The following is a 20,404-nucleotide window of genomic DNA, read 5'->3' on the forward strand; positions in this document are numbered from 1 at the left end:
GTAATAGTAATACTTTCTCTTGCCTAATGGCCCTAACCAGAACTTCCAATACTATGTTGAATAGTAAGAGATGACATCCTTGTCTTGTGCCAGGTTTTAAAGGGAATGTTTCCAGGTTTTGCCCATTCAGTATGATATTGGCTGTGGGTTTGTCATAAATAGCTCTTATTATTTTGAGGTACAATCCATTGATACCTAGTTTTTTGAGAATTTTTAGCACAAAGGGCTGTTGAATTTTGTCAAAAGCCTTCTCTGCATCTATTGAGATAATCATGTGGTTTTTGTCATAGGTACTGTTTATGTGATGGATTACCTTTATAGAATTGCGGATATTGAACCAGCCTTGCATCCCCAGGATGAAGCCTACTTGATTGTGATGGATAAGCTTTTTGATGTGCTGTTGGATTCAGTTCGCCAGTGTTTTATTGAAGATTTTTGCATCAATGTTCATCATGGATATTGACCTGAAATTTTCTTTTTTAGTTGCATCTAGGCCAGGTTTTGGTATCAGGATAATGTTGATCTCATAAAATTGAGTTAGGGAGGATTCTCTCTTTTTGTATTGTTTGGAATAGTTTCAGAAGGAATGGCACCACATCCTCTTTGTACCTCTGGTAGAATATGGCTGTAAACCCATCTGGTCCTGGACTTTTTTTGGTTGGTATGATATTAATTGCTGCCTCGACTTCAGACCTTGTTATTTGTTTAGTTAGGAATTCAACTTTTTCCTGGTTTATTCTTGGGAGAACATAACTGTACAGAAAATTTGTCCATTTTTCTAGATTTGCTGATTTGTTTGCATAGAGGTGTTTGTAGTAATCTTTGATGATAGTTTGTATTTCTGTGGAATCAATGGTGATATCCTCTTTATCATTTTTTATTGCATCTGCTTGAATTTCTCTCTTTTCTTTTTTATTAATCTGGCAGTCTATCTATTTTGTTGATCTTTTCAAAACACCAGCTGCTGGATTTAATAGTTTTTTGAAGGGTTTTTTTTGTGTTTCTATCTCCTTCAGTTCTGCTTTCATCTTAGTTACTTCTTGCCTTCTGCTAGCTTTTGAATTTGTTGGATCTTGCTCCTCTAGTTCTTTTAATTGTGACGTTAGGGTGTCGATTTTAAATGTTTCCTCACTTCTCTGGTGGGCATTTAGAGCTATAAATTTCCCTCTAGATACTGCTTTAAATGTGTCCCAGAGATTCTGGTACATTGTATCTTCGTTCTCATTGGTTTCAAAGAACATCATTATTTATGCCTTCATTTCATTATTTATCCAGTAGTCATTCAGGAGCAGGTTGTTCAGTTTCCATGTAGTTGTGCAGTTCTGAGTAACTTTCTTAATTCTGAGTTCTAATTTGATTGCACTGTGGCCTGAGAAGATGTGTTGTTATGATTTCCTTTTTTTTTTTTTTTTTTTTTTGCGTTTGCTGAGGGGTGTTTTACTTTCACCTATGTGGTCAGTTTTAGAATAAGTGTGATGTGGTGCTGGAAGAATGTATATTCTGTGGTTTTAGGGTGGAGAGTTCTTTAGATGTCTATTAGGTCTGCTTAGTCCAGATCTGAGTTCAAGTCCTGGATATTCTTGTTAATTTTCTGCCTCATTGATCTGTCTAGTATTGACAGTGGGGTGTTAAAGTCTCCCACTATTGTTGTGTGGGAGTCTAAGTCTCTTTGCAGGTCATTAAGAACTTACTTTATGTATCTGGGTGCTCCCGTATTGAGTGCATATATATTTAGGATAGCTAGCTCTTCTTGTTGCATTAATCCCTTTACCATTATGTAATACTCTTCTTCATCTCTTTTGATCTTTATTGGTTTACAGTCTGTTTTATCAGCGACTAGGATTGCAACTCCTGCTTTTTTTTTTGCTCTCCATTTTCTTGATAAATCTTCCTCCATTCCTTTATTTTGAGCCTATGTGTGTCTTTGCATGTGAGATGGGTTTCCTGAATACAGCACACCAACAGGTGTTGACTTTTTATCAAATTTGCTATTCTGTGTCTTTTGATTGGGGCATTTAGCCCATTTACATTTAAGGTTAATATTATGATGTGTGAATTTGATCCTGCCATCTTGAAGCTAGCTGATTGTTTTGCCCATTAGTTGATGCAGCTTCTTCATAATGTCAATGGTCTTTACAGTTTGGTATGTTTATGCAGTGGCTGATACTGGTTGTTCCTTTCCATATTTAGTGCTTCATTCAGGAGCTCTTGTAGTGCAGGCCTGGTAGTGATGAAATCTCTCAGAAGTTTCTTGTCCATAAAGGATTTTACTTCTCCTTCACTTATGAAGCTTAGTTTAGCTGGATACGAAATTCTGGGTTGAAAATTCTTTTCTTTTAGGATGTTGGATATTGGCCACCACTCTCTTCTGGCTTGTCAGGTTTCTTCCAAGAGATCTATTGTGAGTCTGATGGGCTTCCCTTTGTGAATAACCCGACCTTTCTCTCTGGCTGCTCTTAGCACTTTTTCCCTCATTTCAACCCTGGCGAATCTGACGATTATGTGCCTTGGGGTTGCTATTCTCTAGAATACCTTTGTCATGTTCTCTGTATTTCCGTGTTTGAATGTTGGCCTGCCTTGCTAGGTTGGGGAAGTTCTCTTGCGTAATATCCTGAAGAGTATTTTCCAACTTGGTTTTGTTCTCCCTGCCACTTTCTGGTACACTGATCAAACATAGTTTTGACCTTTTCACATAATCCCATATTTCTTGCAGCCTTTGTTCATTTCTTTTCACTCTTTTTTTCTATAATCTTGCCTTCTTCCTTTATTTCATTGGGTTGCTCTTCAGTCTCTGATATCCTTTCTTCTGCTTGATCAATTAGGCTATTGAAACTTGTGTATGCTTCACAAAGTTCTCCAGCTATGTTTTTTCAGCTCCATCATGTCATTTATGTTCTTCTCTACACTGGTTTTCTCATTAGCATTTCATCTCATCTTTTTTTAAGCTTCTTAGTGTCCTTGCATTGGGTTAGAACATGCTCCTTTAGCTCAGAGAAGTTTGTTATTACCTACTTTCTGAAGCCTGCTTCTGTCAATTTGTCATACTCATTCTCCATTCAGTTTTGTTCCCTTGCTGATGAGGGGTTGTGATCCCTTGGAGGAGAAGAGGCATTCTGGCTTTTGATGATTTCAGCCTTTTTGTGCTGGTTCCTTCTCATTTTCATGGATGTATCTACCTTTGATCTTTGAAGTTGGTGACTTTTGGATGGGGTTTCTGAGAGGATGTACTTTCTGTTGATGTTGAAGCTATTTCGTTTTGTTTGTTTGTTTTCCTTCTAACAGTCAGGGCCCCTCTGCTGTAGGTTTGCTGGAGTTGCTGAAGGTCCACTGCAAACCCTGCATGCCTGGGAATCACCCACGGGGGCTACAGAACAGCAAAGATTACTGCCTTTTCCTTCCTCTGTTAGCTTCATCCCAAAAGGGTACCTGTCAGATGTGAGCCCTAGCTCTCCTGTATGATGCATCTCCCAGTTAGGATTCATGAGGGGTCAGTGAGCAACTTGAGGAGCCAGCCTGTCCCTTAATGGAGCTCAAGCACTGTGCTGGGGGATCCATTGCTCCCTTCAGGGCTGCTGGGAAGGGACATTTAAGTCTGCTGAAGCAGAACCCACAACTGCCCCTTTTCCCAGGTACTCTGTCCCAGAAAGGTGGGGGCTTTGTAAGTCCCAGAGGAGATGCTGTCTTTTTTTTCAGAGATACCCTGCCCAGCAAGAAGGAAATCTACTTGACAGTCCACCTGCAGAGGCCTTGCTGAGCTTCCATGCTTGGCACGGAAGCTCAGCAGCTTTGTTTACACAGGCAATGTTGAAACCACCTACCAGAGCCTCAGCAACGGCAGGCGCCCTTCCCTCTACCTAGTTCCAATGTCTCAGGTCGAGCTCAGACTGCTGTGCTGGCTGTGAGAATTCTAAGTCAGTGGATTTTAGCTTGCTGGTCTTCGTGGGGGTGGGACCTGCTGAGCCAGCTCACTTTGCTCCCTGGCTTCAGCCCCCTTTCTCAGGGGAATGGGCAGCTCTGTCTTGTGGCATTCCAGGTGTCTCTCAACTAAAATTGCTGCCCAGTTTTGTGCTGGAAACTCGGGGCACTGGCTTTGTAGGTGCAGGAGGAAATCTCCTGGTCTATGGGTTGTGTAGACCATGAGAAAAGTACAATTTCTGAGCCAGAGTGCTACAGTGTCCGTAAAAGTCCCTAATGGCTTCCCTTGGCTGGGAGAGACAGAGTTCTCTGGCCCCTTGGGCCTCCCGGGTGAGGATATGCCCCACCCTGCTTCAGCTTGCCCACGTTGGGCTGTTCTCACTGTGTAACCAATCCCAGTGAGATGAACCTGGTACCTCAATTGGAAATGCAGAGATCACTCTTCTGGCATGCTGTTGCTGGGAACTGCAGACAGAGCTGTTCCTATTTGGCCATCTTTGTGGAAGTCCCCACAACTTGATTTATTAGGTTTCAATTTTCTCTTGACTCCTGATGAGCTTCCTTCCCATTTAGATTCTGAATTCTACATCTGCCATTTCAGTCATCTCCATCTCGTTAAGAACCGTTGGAGGACCAGTGTGTTTGTTTGTAAAGAGACACGCAGGATTTTGAGTTGCAGGAGTTCTTGCACTAATTCTTTCTCATGTATGAGGGCTAGTACTCCTTGTACTGTGGTAGAATTTGACTGTAGTCAGTGGCTTTATTTCTGGGTGTCTATAGAAGTCAAGACTCTGTGCAGGATCTTTATTTGTGGCTGAACTTTTTCTTTGTTTTCACGGGCATTGTATACTGGCAGAATATTTTGGTGTTGTATCATGGGCTTCCATCAGTAGGTGGCACTTAAGAGTGTTGGCCAGCAGATAGGTTGTTAGCCTTTTGGTGCAGTTGTCAGAGTTCTGTGGTAGGGAATAGAGAGATTACTCCCCTCACGTGGCCTGCTCCTGGGCTTTGAAGGAGCTCCAACCAATCACTGGCTCTGCACCCATATTTTCTTTGTTAGGTGCTCTGGTCCATGGGATCCTTCAGGCAGAAGCCATGGTTGGCAGACAGGCCATGCCCTTCCCAGGCTGGCTCTGCAGAGAGAGGTATGCCCCAACCTCCACCAGTCCACAAATGCACGTGTCTCATCTCTCTCAGTGTTCTGTGAGTGAGGGCTCCCCTCCTGCTTGGGAGTCACCCAGGCCAGTGAGTCCTGACCAGCCAAGAACAATGAGGGTGAATGGAGTCACCTATTCCACCATCTGAGTGCTTCCTGGGAGAACATGGGGCTGTGCCCACCTGTAGAATTCAGGCAGAAGTTGGTCCACTGTGCTGGAAGTCCCAGCAGGCATGACCCATCCAACTAAGAGTGGTGTGGATGGGTGGAGTTGTCTTTTCTGCTCTCCTGTTCTTTCCAGGGAAACACAGGGCTGCACCTACCCATAAAATTCAGGCAGAAGCAGAACCACTGTGCTGGAAGCTGTCATTAAGTCTTGTCTAGTGTGGGTTTGTGGAGCAATCTTACTGCCCCCAGGCACTGTGACTGTGGCCTCTATGGGGGTATGGCACTGGCGTCAGGCTTCTCCAGAGTCCAAGGCCCACGTGAGGCCCCATAGACTTGAATGTTTCCTCCACAAATCTCCAGGTGCTTTCTTTATCAGTCTAGAGGCCAAAAGGTTTGAGGAATCCTCTCGTTCTCAGGATTTCACAGGCCCTTCTTGGACGTTTGGATTCCCGGGGACTGTCACTCACTCACCCTTTCCCCATTTTGAGGAGCTTCTCCTGGCTCCACACCAACATCAGATGGGCAGCTGCTTGGCTTCACTCTTCTCTGTTCTCCCCTCACTCCCTTGATGGATCCCCACAGGGTTTATTAGATGATCATCTTGCAGTATCAGTGTTTACTCATTACTTTTTCCCCTCTCTTTAACAGTGATGAACAGGAACTATCTCTGGTTTATAATCTTGAGTCTTTAAGCTGATCCTTACTCCACTCCCACAAAAGACTACAGCTGAATCGGAATGAGTTCATGGTGTTCTTTGAGGGTTAATCCCAGCATATCTAGAATTGACCTGACCTGCATGGCTCTGACAATGGACAAGGCATGCTCCTCTGATGTTTTAATTGACCTTTGCTGTCAGCACCTGCCTCTGTGCATACCTGTGCCACCACAGCCTTTTAGCCACTCCTGTCTTTTGGCTTTGCTGTGCCACTCTGTGACGATCTGTGGTCTGGCCCAGCTCTGTTCACTGGCAGTGCCAGACTCCTTGCCATGTGCCTATAGAGGGGTAAAAGCCCCACTTAGGCCTCCCCTGGTTTAGTTCCTTCTCTAGAATCTGATCAACCCTTCTTCACTTCTAGTCTTCTCATCCTAAAGAATGAAAAAGGTACAGCCCAAATAATTTAAAAATATGTGGGTGTATGTTGAATTGAAAGGCTTAAACATCTCCTTGAAGTCTAGGTATTTGGTAAAAATAAATAAGTAAATGATTAAACTTTCTTCATGTCCTAAATTATAAAAGTTCAAATTCTCTTCTTCCCTGTGCTGACTGTTGCGGATAGGAATGAGAGAAGGGGTACAGAGATTGAATGTCCACAGTTAATAAGCATTCCACTGAAAAATGAGGGTTTTCTATGCCAGCCGCAGTGTCTCTGGGCAGAAAAATCAGGTCATTCTTTCAATAATTTGCATGCTAAAATACATAGTGAGAGCTCCTCCTTTTTGCCTATCATGAAAGCAGAGTTTGAAGTTTTTGAGCACAGGCTGGAGGATATCAGCCCTTCTATTACTGTTCCAGGAGATTAATAGCCATGGATTTTTTTTTTAATATCATAAAAGGTAAAAGGAAACTTGAATATAGAACTGTTCCATCATCCAGGCAACTAACAGGTATTCAACCTCACTATGTGCTGGGCACTCTCTGAGTACAGGAGATAGAGCAGTGATTGAGACATCCAGGGGGAATACAAATGATCAACAAGGCACTGAACAATTATGTTATGCGATTCCAGGTAGTAGAAGAGTGATAAAGGATATAAACCAGGGTAAGGGGATAGGGTGTGATTACCTCTTCTGAGAAAGCCGTATCAGTGTGGTCAAACCCTGTAACTCAGAAGGGATGGAATAAAAGGAGAACAATGTTTGCCCAGTCCTGTTTTTTATCAAGAATGTTTTTATACAAAGTGATTTTTCAAAGTCCAAATTACTGATTCACAATCAGAGTGTCTGTCCTTGCTAGAGATATGTTAAAGGTTTAAGTCAGATAGCATTTGAAAAAGTATATATAATCTATAATTTCATTGATTTACTTTGTTTTAGTTATTACATATGCAGTTTTTTATATTCTAAATTGCATTAAGGGAAATTATCAGATACGTAACTTATCCAACTGGATTTGGCTTAAGGATATTTCAGAAACACTAGTCAAATTCCTCAGTTCTTTTGAGAGAACAGGTAGACAAAGCTAGAGACTGAGATCTTTTTATTTTGATTTTCAAAATGTAAAAATTTGCCATTCAAATTTCTCATGAGAAATTATCACTCGGTTATCAGAAATTAACATTCTAGTGATTTTACATATGATTAATTTTGTTCGTAAAAGAAACAATACCATTATTATAAATACTCTGGTCTTAGTCTGTAAAATTGTATCATACGGTTATGGAGTTGGAATTTCATAATTTGGAAACTTGAATTTTTTCATCTCTTGAAGATAGAATGAGACAGCTGAACTAAAATCACTCCGTAACGGAGTCTTGATGCTAATTAGCTGTACCTATCAAAGCTTTCCACTTGAATCTGTCCCAGTGCATGAAGAACATTATAAACTGTGGTGTTTGCAACATCATAGATGATATTCATTATCTCTGAAAATAATCCAGACTTTTCCCATAAGCTTTTGCAAAGATTAAGACTGGGCTCTCTTCTCCTGTAATTTTTGTGAATCTGATGGGAAGTTCTCCCATTCGTTCAAGGTACTTACAAATGAGATGCGATATGGGAAAAATGAATCAGATTTGTCACAACAGATTTGCTGTGCAGTTTTTGGTCTTTGGGTTGCAGGAATGCTAAACTCCATTCAAGAGCTGCAATCTTTATCCTGGAAGGATCACTGGAACTATTCCCCATGTAAATCAACCAGATTCAGAAGCAACTTTCAGAACAAAGAAAATGTTCACGTTGATTTTGAATTTGGTCTTTACTGATCAGATACTGCCAACTATTTTTTCCCATTTGTATTATTTTTTAATAACATGTATTATTTTTCCTTTAAATGTATTAAATTTCATTTATATTGAAGTTTTATTAAACTTACATTGCAGATCCTTTGTTTCCTGTATTGTTCTAATTTTAAAAAAAAATATATTAGTCTATTCTATCCTCATAACAACCTTCTGAGTTGGGTTGTATTTTTATCATGTCCACTACACAGATGAAAACATGAAGACTTTTGGAGATCTTCCTCTCCAAGAAATGCATCCATGCTCATATCCAGTTCTCCCTGTTATGTACTTACCTGAAAAAATACTTTAAAAATTTAATATTCATTTAACAATTAATTTAATTTAATATTTTAGTTTTCCTTTGCAGTATGTGTGTATTTCAAGACTATACTGTTAAATTTCAATTCTTTAAAATAATTTAAGACCTTGTTTTGTAATAAACAAATTTTATCTATTGCATGTAACAGATTAATTTTTTTGCATCTTCTATTCATGTTATGCCTTCTGATTTAAATTTTTCTATTGCTACAATTGTTTTTTTCTAAATCAGCCAAAGTTACTTTACTTTTATAATATATTCTGCTCATTTTTACCATCAATATTTTACTTTTGACTTTTAAAAATGATTTTAGTTCATTTCTCTGATTTTCAGTTATGAATAAACAGTATTTCCTCATCTGTAGGACAGAATTTCAGTAAAATTTCACTCCACTTTTCTGCCACTTCTTCCCTTACTGATCTTTGAAATTATCATGAACAATATGAAGCATACTATTTTTATTAATCTCATTTAATTAAAGGTACATATGCATATATATTTTTTAATGTGATTGTCTTTGTTATTTTATGGTTTCAACAGCTACATAAACTCTCAGCTTATCTATTTTAATGCTAGACACTACTCATTTAATATTATATGTCCTCAATAATAAACTCATAAGTATATAGATCTTTCTAAAGCTGGAAAACTAAACAAAACTGAGTATAAGGCTCAAAAAGTTCATGATGTTCCAGGCAAAATGAATGGCAGAATGCACAGCCAGAGACACATCTTGAAAAGCACAAGGTCAGAGACACAGGAAAATCCTATGAGGATCCAGTCTGAAGAGCAAAAAAGGTTACCAATAAAATAGCAAAACCAAACTTGCTTCCAGATTTCTCCTCTGCAAAAGTGCATGTCAGATCACAACAATGACGTTAGAGAGGAACAAAAGCTGTCCCAAGTCAATGTCTTTGGTAATGTAGAGAGCAGATATAAATTGTCAGACATGCACTATCTGTCCCAAGTATTCCTCACCCATGATAGTTTGACTTCAGTCCAAGACTTTTCCTCCTCTTCCTTGGGAACTCGTCACTCCGCTTTGGCCTCCACTCTGTGGTGGTAGAGGGGAAGAGGAGGTTCAATGGTTGACTTGTTCTTGGCTAAAGGTCTAAATTGTTGACACAAGAGCATGAAGTTCTAAAGAAATGTGAGCTAAAGGTGAAGGTGAAAACATAGAAAGATTTATTTAGTTAATAGAGACTTTTTTGTCATGAAAACTAAATATACAGAAGGAAACTGTATAAACACAGTGGAGCAAATTAAAAAGGGAATCAGCACTCAAAAAAAAAATCAGAAACTGCACTAATGCAAGCTAAGTAATACAGAAGACAAAAGAAGAGAAAAGTCAAATTGATGCCAGGAGATAATTTATATACAAGGCAAAAGATGCTCAACAACATACGTGTGTAATGGGCTTCCAAATTACAAATAACAAAATCAGAACTCAAACAGACGCCAGATAACTGTATTCTACAATCTCATTGATATGGGTCCAACGTCCAGTGTTGGGGTTTTCTTTGCAGGGATTGGGGGTGAGGAGGGAGGAGGACAGGGAGGACGTATGGTAAACCACACTGTTATGTGAAATATACATTTAGGTTTTAAGATGCAATTCCAATTTAACAGACATTAAATTGGGAAAATTAACTTTACAATAGAGGACATGCAGACAAGAATTAAGACTTTACTGATCAGAACTGGGGGTAAGCCTGGTGCAGTTCCTCAGGCCTATAATCTCAGTGCTTTGGGTGTTCAAAGTGGCAGAGCTGCTTGAGGCCAAAAGTTTGCAACCAGCCTGGGCAACAAGGCAAGGTCGCATCTCTACGGAAAATTTAAAAATTAGTTGAGCATGGTGGCATGCATCGCCAGTCCTAGCTACTCAGGAGGCTGAGGGAAGAGGATTACTTGAGCCCAGGAGTTTGAGGCTACAGTGAGCTGATTGTGCCACTACACTCCAGCCTGGGCAACAGAGCAAGACCCTTTCTTAAGAAGAAAACAAAAAACTGGGGATGAGAAGATTTATAAATGTAGACAGGAAAGAAATACATATTTATATATTTACATAAAATATATTATCATAAACTTGCAAAATGTTTGAAGAAAAGCCCAATTAATAAATGTATTCTTTTAAAAAGTTCAAAAATAAAATTATAAGGCACAATAAACCTTCACACAGCCCTCTGTATTTCTTCAAAATATGCAATCACTGAAAATGAAATTGTTCAGCCTTTGTCTTCCCCACTGAGTAATAAGCGTTAAGGGGAAAGGACCCTCCATAGTGGGTTCTCAACAAGTAGATAATTATTCCTAATTAAACATGATTAACGAGAGACTAATAAAAAAGTAAACAGGCAAAAGAAACTATCCTAAAATGATTGAAGGTCTCGATGAAAGGAAGTCTCTTACAGGAAAACATAAACTGAAAAGCTGCTTTAAGAGGATGGAGGGGAAGTGAAGGCAATCTGGCTGCAACATCTGTCACCCCGCTGATCGCCAGGGTTGATTGGGCTGATCTGGCTGGATAGCTGGGTGTCCCCTTCATCCCTCACTGCTCCACGTGTGTCTCTCCTAAAGCTGCACACTCAGTCCAAGAGGACAGCCATAGCCAGCAGAAGAGGCCTGGTCTTCAGTCAAGTGTATATGGGTAGTTGCGCTCCCTGCTAAAACCTTCAAAGAAGCTCTCAAGATGATGGAGGAAGACACAATAGGCCATTAACAATAAAACTCATTGAATAGTTAGGCAAAAAATTGCCTCCAAAAAATAAATCAGACTCTAGTCATTGTACAGGTGTTTTGTCAAATCATGAAGAAGCAGGCAATTTTCACTTGTTTAAAATGTTCCAGAACACAGAAATCATTTGGGAAAATTTCCAGTTAACTTTACAAGTGGCTAAAGCACTAAAAGCAAAATGTAAAAAGGGAGGCAAACAGGTTTTTATTGCCTCTTTTTTGCCCCATTGGTGAGGGAGGAATTCCTGCCCTAAGGTTATGAAGAGGGTCAAGTGCATGACACACGGCGCTGGGCCCTGTGGAAATGGCAGCTGTTTGTTAGCCACCTACACTCACAGCCTGTGGAAGAGGACGCCACACTCCATGGAGGGCTGCATGAGGCTGCACTTGGAACAGATCGAACAACAAGGGCTGTGGAGAAGCCTTTGTAGGAACAAGAGGGTGAGGTGCTCCTGTTCCCGTGGGAGGATGTGATTGGCCTGTTTGAACAAGTCCATGAGATGGCAGAAAATGGAAATCTTCTACTCAGGAATAAGCAGACGCTGCCTCACCCCAATGATAAGGAAGGTTGTCAATTTTACCAGATGTCAAGACAGCATATACTAGTGATCCTTAATTTTAGGTCTTACACTCCAATATGTCCAGGGACAACACACAGACAACCCCCGCAACACAACACACACACAATTGACCAATATCTCTTATTATTTATGAAAATATACTCAACAAAATATGCTAAATTTCAATTAATCAATATACTTTAAATGTAAATTTTAATTTTATGTATTAATCAATATAGTTTAAACATATCAAAACAAAGCAGGATAAATTCAAGAATAGCATTGTTCAATTTTTTTAAGTTAGGTAATTACATTAATGAATAGGGCAAATAAAAATCAAAACTTTTAGGAATTGAAAAAGGAGAAACATCCACTCCCCCAACCTATACCAGAGGGATATATTAGAATTACTTAAAGGGTTAAAAAAAAATCCCCCCTTTCTCACATTTTCTTAACCTCCAGAATGAGAATCATGATGGAGATTTGGGTTTGTTGAGGAAGAAAACTAACCCAAAGAGATGATGTTAAACATTCGATATTCCTTACCACTAGTACTTCTTAGCAAACTAGAAAAGAACTCTTTTTAGCATCGTAAAACACATCTACTGGAGACCAAGGGCTAATACTACCCTTAGGAACAGAATGCAACAGCCAATCTCATTAAGTTTGGAATAAGACAGCTGGCCTCCTGATCACCAGTATTCTGCTCTCTCTGGAAACCCTATCCATGGCCTGGAGTAGGGAAAAACTAAGGTGTAAATACCAGGAAAAAAAAAAAAAGAGAGAGATATATCAATTATTTGAGATAATGTAATTTTTTTTTGATGGAAAAAGCAAGCAAAATAATTAAAAGTTTATTAGACCTCATCAAAGCAGAGGAAAGGGGCCAAAAAGTACCTGTACCATTTCTATAAGTCATTTAATTTAAAAGACAACCCTGCATGTATAGCAAGAATACGTCTCAAACACTGTTTTAAGTTTTTTAAAATATTCACTCATTTGATCCTTGTAACAGTTATGAGGTAAGTGCTATTATTGTCATTATCATTGTCTCCATTTTACTGCTGAGGACACTCGGCGAGGCTGAATGACATCTCCATGGTCACCTGTTGGCAGGTAGGCAAGCCAGGATTTATTCCCTGGGTCTTGGACATCTGGTTTCAGAGCCCGTGCTCTGAGGCGGTGCACCCAGCTGGCTGCCATTCATTATTTTAACATTCTGGTTATAAAATGAGTTACAATGAGCCAATTGAACTCTATAAAAATATGACTATCCTAGGAATAAGCATTATAAAAAATGTTAAATACCTGTGTGAACAAAAATACACATTTTATATTTAGAAGCATGTTTAAAATAGGAATACATGGAAAAAGATTTTGCTTGACTCGTAATATTGAATATTTTAATGATTTTGATATTGTATAAATTAATTCATACATGTATGTGATCACAATCAGAATCCCAATGGGATATTAAAACTTGATATAAATAAACCTAAGATAATGTTGAAAGAATAAACAAACAAGAATAGACGGAAAATTGTTGAAAAAGAGTAATAAGAGAATACAAGTCAGCTAATGTTAGAAATCAATCATAACCGGAAAATAAAATATATCACTAACAATTAAAACAGTGTTTTAATGACAGTAGTAAGACAAAAGCATACTCAAATTACTTATTTAAAAAAAGTTAAATTTTTAGATGAGTGGTGATAAGAAGTGAATTATCCAAGTAATTGAGAAAAAATAGGATATTTTTAATCTTTTAAAAACATGAAAATTAGATCTCTGCTTCACATCTTGTAAGAAAATAAATAGCAATTTAAATTTAATTTTGCAAATGTATTAAAATAATAAATGTGTTCAGAAGAACATATGAGATATTAATTTGGGGAGATATTTCTAATTTGGGGGTGCAGGTAGAAGATGTCTAAACAAACACACAAATAATGACACTGTTTGGCTGCATGTCCCCACCCAAATCTTGTGTGGAATCATAATTCCCAGTTTTGGAGGAGGGGCTTGGTGGGAGGTGACTGAGTCATGGGGCAGACGTCTCCCTTGTTGTTCTCGTGATAGAGCTTTCATGAGATCTAGTTGTTTGAAAGTGTGTAGCACCTCCTTCTTCTCTCTCTTTTTTTCCTGTTCCCGCCATGTAAGATGGGCCTCCTTCCTCTTCACCTTCTGCCACGATTGTAAGTTTCCTGAGGCCTTCCGAGAAGCAGAAGCCTATACAACCTGCAGAACTGTAAGCCCATTAAACCTCTTTTCTTTATAAATTACCCAGTCTCAGGTAGTTTGTTAAAGCAGTGTAAGAATGAAATAATACAAATAGCAAACACACAAAATGTTGACACTTAAAGCCAGGACCAAACCTGGCATAAGGAAGCTAATGTGGAACCAATCTCCCCTCCAGAAGAAAAGAAATATCAAGAAAGATTTGCCAGTCACAGTCAAACTAAAAATTAAGCCAAAACATGATTGCATTCAAGCAGAGAATTTCAGGTGGCTCTCAAACCAATGATAGAAAACGGAGCATAGAAAGGAAGACCAATGCTCCTCTGGAGAGTCAGTGTGGGGCCGTCTGTGGACCACAGAGCTAAGGAATGCTGAGCTGAGCAGAGAAGGTGCCATGTGGGACATGGGCTCATGATGCATTCGAGGTCAGGAGGAAAATAGAGGCCACTTTAGCAGGTTCAACACAGGGAACTGAGATTTCTGCTCTGGGGCATGGGTGGGGAGGCAGAGGCAGGAACCCCCTAGGGGTGAGGAATACCTAAAAGACCACTGCTGCCCACCGCACCATGGTGGGTGATTCCCCGGAGGTGATTTCCTGTCCCAAAATAATTCCAAAACCCACCTGTCCTCTGCCTTGATGGCCCGTCTCTTTGCCTCTACAACGAGAGCATGTGCCCCTCCCCAGCTCCTTCCAGCAAAAGAGCCTGGGCAGCATTGGTTTCTGATTAGCATAGCCTGGGAAAGGTGGGCTGGCAGCCTGAATCACCAGTCATAACCAGAACAAAGTCTGCACCACATCTTGGCATTTCCTTAGCAGGATAGTCTAAACTTTTTCCACACAGTCCTGCTGGAAAATGTGCTTGAATGAGTACAGCACTCTAGTGTCCCAGATCCCAGCCGAGGTCACGCACAAATAACCCAAAGGTGCTGGGTCATGGCTGTGCCAAGGAGCTGGAGGAATGCAAGAAGGAGGTAGGACTGGGGGTAAAGTTGTGCGTACAATACGTCAACTGGCCACCAGGGCTACTATAAAGGGTCAGGAATGATCGTGAAGTGGATACACACACACACACACACACACACATACACACATACACACACACATACATACACACACACATACACACACACATACACACACATAGCTCATGAAACTTCCGCTCTGGGGCCCCTCATTTGCACTGACGCTTTCTAAAGCTTAGTACCAATTTTGTATTTATAAGTGTATAATTTATCTTAAAGAGGACGCCCCCGAAGGTGAAAGTGTAGGTTCCACAGAGCCTGGATCTCCCACTCTTCAGCTCCAGCTGCCCCAAGTGTGGACACCTTCACAGCACTCAAATGAGCAATACATGGTGAGAGGAAGACTACACTACAGGATTTCTGTGCATGGCGGACACAGTGACACGTTTTTTGTCTTTTGTTTTTTGTTGTGAGACAGAGTTTTGCTCTTGTTGCCCAGGCTGGAGTGCAATGGCACAACCTCGGCTCATTGCAACCTCTGCCTCCTGGGTTTAAGCAATTCTGCCTCAACCTCTGGAGTAGCTGGGACTACAGGCCTGCACCACCACCCCTGGCTAATTTCGTGTTAGTAGAGATGGAGTTTCTCTATGTTGGTCAGGCTGGTCTCGAACTCCCGACCTCAGCATCCCAAAAGTGCTGGGATCACCGGCGCGAGCCACTGTGCCCCGCCCCAGCGACATGATTGTTTAATGTGCACAGGAAAGAATAGAATGTTTTAGAAACTGGGGAAGAAATGATTTCAGATACCAGACAGCTCTAAGTACTCCCTGTGGTAGAGGATTGGATTTTATTTGGAAGCTAGAAGAGGTGGAGGGAGGGAAGAGAGTGACTGTAGGCAGACAGGTCACTTTTGATGGGATTCTGCTTCAGCACCCCCCGTACCACACCATTTAGGAGAATATTTGGCCTCCCAGAGCCCTTTTCAATATGGGAGTATTCCCTCTTGGGTAACATGATGCTGATACAGTACTAGATGTTTGCATTTGTTTGAAGTTAGCTTCACACTCCACCAAGGTTAGTCATGGAAAGAGGAGGCTGTTTCTGAAGAAGGGTCAAGCATGCAGGGAAACAGCGTCCAGGGCCCCGTGGCACTGGGACAGAAGGCATCAGGCAGGGGGAAGAGACTGGGGGAAGAGCCCAGCCTCGTGCACCCCACAGTCCTGGTCAGCCCACTGGGCTCCCAGAGGGCTTTGGCTCTGTTGCTGAGTGGTAAAGCTGAGCACGTCCTCCATCCCCGGTCAGGAAGGCCACCTGTGCCCTGTGCCCCACTCAGGCCCCCTCACGTGTCTGGGAGCTGAAGGGGATGCTAGAGTGATAGAGAATTAAGGGGCAGGAAAAGGAGGTGCCTGCTCTGTGCCTGGTTGGGACAGCACCTTCTGGAGCCCAGACACGCTTTCCTCTTCTTTTTTCTTGCGGACCACTCAGAGGGTTCCTCCTCATGAGACCTCCTCTGACTCCAGTTTTCTTCTTATTTATCAATTAAAGAGAAAAGTGGTTTTTCCACTGCTCTGTCCAATGTAGTTATTCTTCCAAGAAGAAATGAATGGGCCAGGAGTGGTGGTTCACATTTGGAATCCTGGCGCTTTGAGAGGCTGAGGCAAGAGGATCTCTTAAGCTTAAGAGTTCAAGACCAGCCAGGGCAACCCAGCGAGACTCTGTCTCTACAAAAAGTTTTTGAAAAAATTTTTAAAAGAAGCAATGACATTGCTGAAAACATAATCTAGATTTCATAGCCCAGTTTGTAAAAATTAAACTTATCAACATTTCTTAGCAAAACATAGCATTATGATTACTTACAGAATATTAAAATCAGGAGTAATGATGGCTATGCCATTCTTAGATTTTAAAAGTCATTCTTTGATTGTTTAAAAGTGAGATAAGGAGAAAAAATCTAACCATGCCAACATCTGGTTTCAAATTAGAAGAATTAATTCCATATTTTGCAATTCATTTTATTGGCTTTTTAAAAAATTTACAAAGTAATACACAAGGCCATTACAACCCAAACAGCATGAAATGTGTTTCAGTATGAGGCCCACAGTCCCTGCTTCTCACCAGGAACCACCGGCACATCTTTTTATCTAGAAATCTTAGCATTTAAAAACTCAAACAACAATATGCACATGACTTGAGAACTTGCTTTACATTATAGTTAGAGACATCCACACACACACATTCTCATACGCACACTCCAACCAAACCACTCCTGCACACACAGAAGCATGAACACTCACTGCACACATGCTTCAGGGTGGGCTCACCTCCATGGTAGAGAATATCTAAGGGGCTGGGCAGTGTTGTACACAGAGCCATCTCCCCCGGCGGACACTCGGTGTCTTCACTGTCATCCTCCCAGCCGCTCAGCTGGAGCTGCCTGGTGTGATTCTTCTTCCCCAGCTCCGTTTCAGTGTCTGCAATCGTGGAATCGCCCCAGGGAATTCTCCAAATTGAATCCTGACCTCCAGGCACTAGCCCTTACCCGGGATGTTGGGCTCTGGTGATGGGTCCAGAAATCAGTAAGTTTACAACTCCTGAGGGATTCTGAGCACACAGGGAGGCCCATGGCCCAATGAGCCTTCTCAGGGTGGGGCTGACTGGGAGGGGAGCCCCTGCCAGGGTGGGCATAGCAGCAGGCTGTTCTTGGTGGGGCAGGGGGAACCTCCTCCCTTGTTGGGGCTGACCGCAGTGCTCACAGACCTCCAGGTGCGGCAGGGGGGACTGAGCCTTCAGCCCAGGGGCTGTCCCTGAGGAAGCACAGGGCACTTGAGTCCTGCCGCCTCCCTGCTGGCCCGAGGCCTCTGCCTGCACTTGCTGCCAACAGCCTCAAGATGCCAGCCTCCCCCAGCTCTCCTGCTGGCAGGCCACAGATCCCACATGAGCCTTTCCTCTGAAGACCCCTCACGGAGACACCTCCACGCCCCTCCAGAGCGGGATGGAGTCTTGGAGTGTCCTCCATCAGGCCCTGGGGTGGAAAGAGGACTGCAATGGATGTTCACGTTTCAGTGCTTCCACGCTCTTTCCTGAGGGTACAAACGTCATTGGCTCCAGCTGATTGCATGAGTCTGCACACCCTGAAGATCTCATTTTAACTTGATCACCTCGGTAAAGACGCGATCTCCAAGGAAGGTCCCAATCTGAGGTGCTGGAGTCTAGGCCTTCAGCATAAGAAACGGAGTGGACGCAATCAACCGCAAACACTGATTAACCTACTGTGTTCCAATACACGAGGAAAACCAAGGGTCTTCTTAACCACCGTGGAGAGCGTGACTGGGAGAAGGTGCAGAAAGCCACCTCTCAAACAGCCCCACCCCCAACCTCACCCCACTCCCGCCAGCACTGCAGCCCTGACCCACATACCTCTGTCCTCTGCCCGGCACTGCCTGCGGGGCAGATACTCTGGGAAGGCATCACACAGGAAATGCCACTCCCTAGATCCAGTCTGTATCTCAGGTCACTGACAAAGGTGACGTGAGAGCAGCAACAACGTGTTCCCTAAATCAAAATCCGCAAATGGTGAGGTTTGAAATGAAAGTCCGCAGACTGACGGCAAGCATGACTGGCTTCCTCTACCCCTCTGTGTCTTCACACCTTCACAATGTGGCTTTGCAGCTTCTCACAGGAAGCAGCAGAGGCTCTTCCCTTGTGCCTGAGCTGCCTACGCAGCTTGGCCAGGAGGATGTGGCAAAAACAGTCATGTGGGTACAGCAGCCCAAGCCCAGGTCTTCAAGGTCTTCCATGCAGGTACTCTGTCTCAGAACCCGGCACCACCTGCAAAGCAAGCCCAGGCTGGCCTGCAGGAGGGCGATAAACTGTAAGAAATAAAGCTGGATCTGCCCACTTGCTCCAGAAATCTGAGCAAGTCCAACTCTACCCAGGCAACCACCCAACCCCGCTGACGGCACACCTGCGTGAACCCAGCCGAGATCAACAGGCCCGTCATGACCACAGATAACCAGCCAGCATGCAGATGCACAGGCAAAAAGAACTGGCTTTGTTTTAGGTTTTGGGGTATTTTCTTGTGCAGCGACAGCTAATTGAGACACGGAGCTCTGCCAGTTACGCCTCCTTTGTACCCATTCGAAGAAAGCATGTTTGGCAGAAGCCAGTGTTAGCACGGACCAGAATACTGCAGGGAAGAGTGCTAAGTGACTGAGCTTCAGCCCTGGGGGAGAGTGAAGGGACTCACGCAAGAGATGGTGTGGAATACCAACAGCAATAACAATAAAATAATAACAAACACTCAATGTATTATTGTTAGAAAAAAATACAAAATTGATATGATGGTACTAATTATCGTATGAGATACATTATTACTATTTAACGTAAATTTTCAGGGTTTAATAATAAAAGGAAAGGAGCTTATAAATGCCATATTGTAAATTTGGGAATCTACTATTGTCTGCCCTCATTGGTTCCCAATTTTCCTTTCTTCTTTTTACTAAAAACAGTCAAGCATCAAAGTAAGGGAGGACGGCAGAGACAAGAACGTAGCCACGAGCAGAATCTTCCTGCAAACCGCGTGCTGACGCGATCTCGTTACCGCCAGGCGTTTGAAGGACATGCTCATGCCATTAGCACTGCTGAGCTGAGATCTCGGGATCAGTTAGAACTTGGCCGAGGGGCGGTGAGGAAGCCCGGGGGCTGTGTCCGGTGTCGCCAACCACTCCGAGGGGCGGTGAGGAAGCCCGGGGCTGTGTCCACTGTCGCCAACGACTCCGGAGGAGCCGGTCTTCCAGTGCCCTCTCATTTCTCAAGTTATGCTCAGTCCAGCTTCATAGTGAGTTCTACATTTTATGTAATTCATTTAAAGTTTCTTCTGTCAAAATCTCCTTTTCTCGTTTTTTACTGTGACTTTCTCACATTGTGGGGGTACTGTCAGCACTGGGAGAGAGGGAGGCGCCTCACTGCTTTCAGCCCATACATCACCTTATTGCAGGGGGGCCGAGAGCGGGGCTGGGAAGGAGGAAATGTCCGAGGCCCGAGCGCACTGACCCTGCGGGGCCAGGAGGGCTGCATTACCTTCCTGAGTCTTGGCCTTCTCACCTGACACCTGCAAAGGAGGACAAGAGCCGCCCACAGGCCTCCACACTGGAAAGGCATTTGACATTATTGTGTTTGTGTTTTAATGAAATTGTGCTCTTATAATTTCTATAAAGTAATAAAGAATGACTAATCTTTCAGAAAACAATATGAACTGCAAAATACATTTTCATCCAATCCTTCTGATCTTTTCCAATAAAGAAAAGTGTTGATGCCAAACACAATGGTAATTTCTTTGAAACCTGACGAGTTTCAGCTGGGTGTGAGATGAGGAAGGAAGAGAATTACAGACTAAACAGAATCTTCACAGGG

The sequence above is a fragment of the Aotus nancymaae genome, unplaced genomic scaffold (assembly GCF_030222135.1).
Source record: "Aotus nancymaae isolate 86718 unplaced genomic scaffold, 86718_ANA_hifiasm-v0.15.2.pri h1tg000014l, whole genome shotgun sequence".
Lineage (NCBI taxonomy): Eukaryota > Metazoa > Chordata > Mammalia > Primates > Aotidae > Aotus > Aotus nancymaae.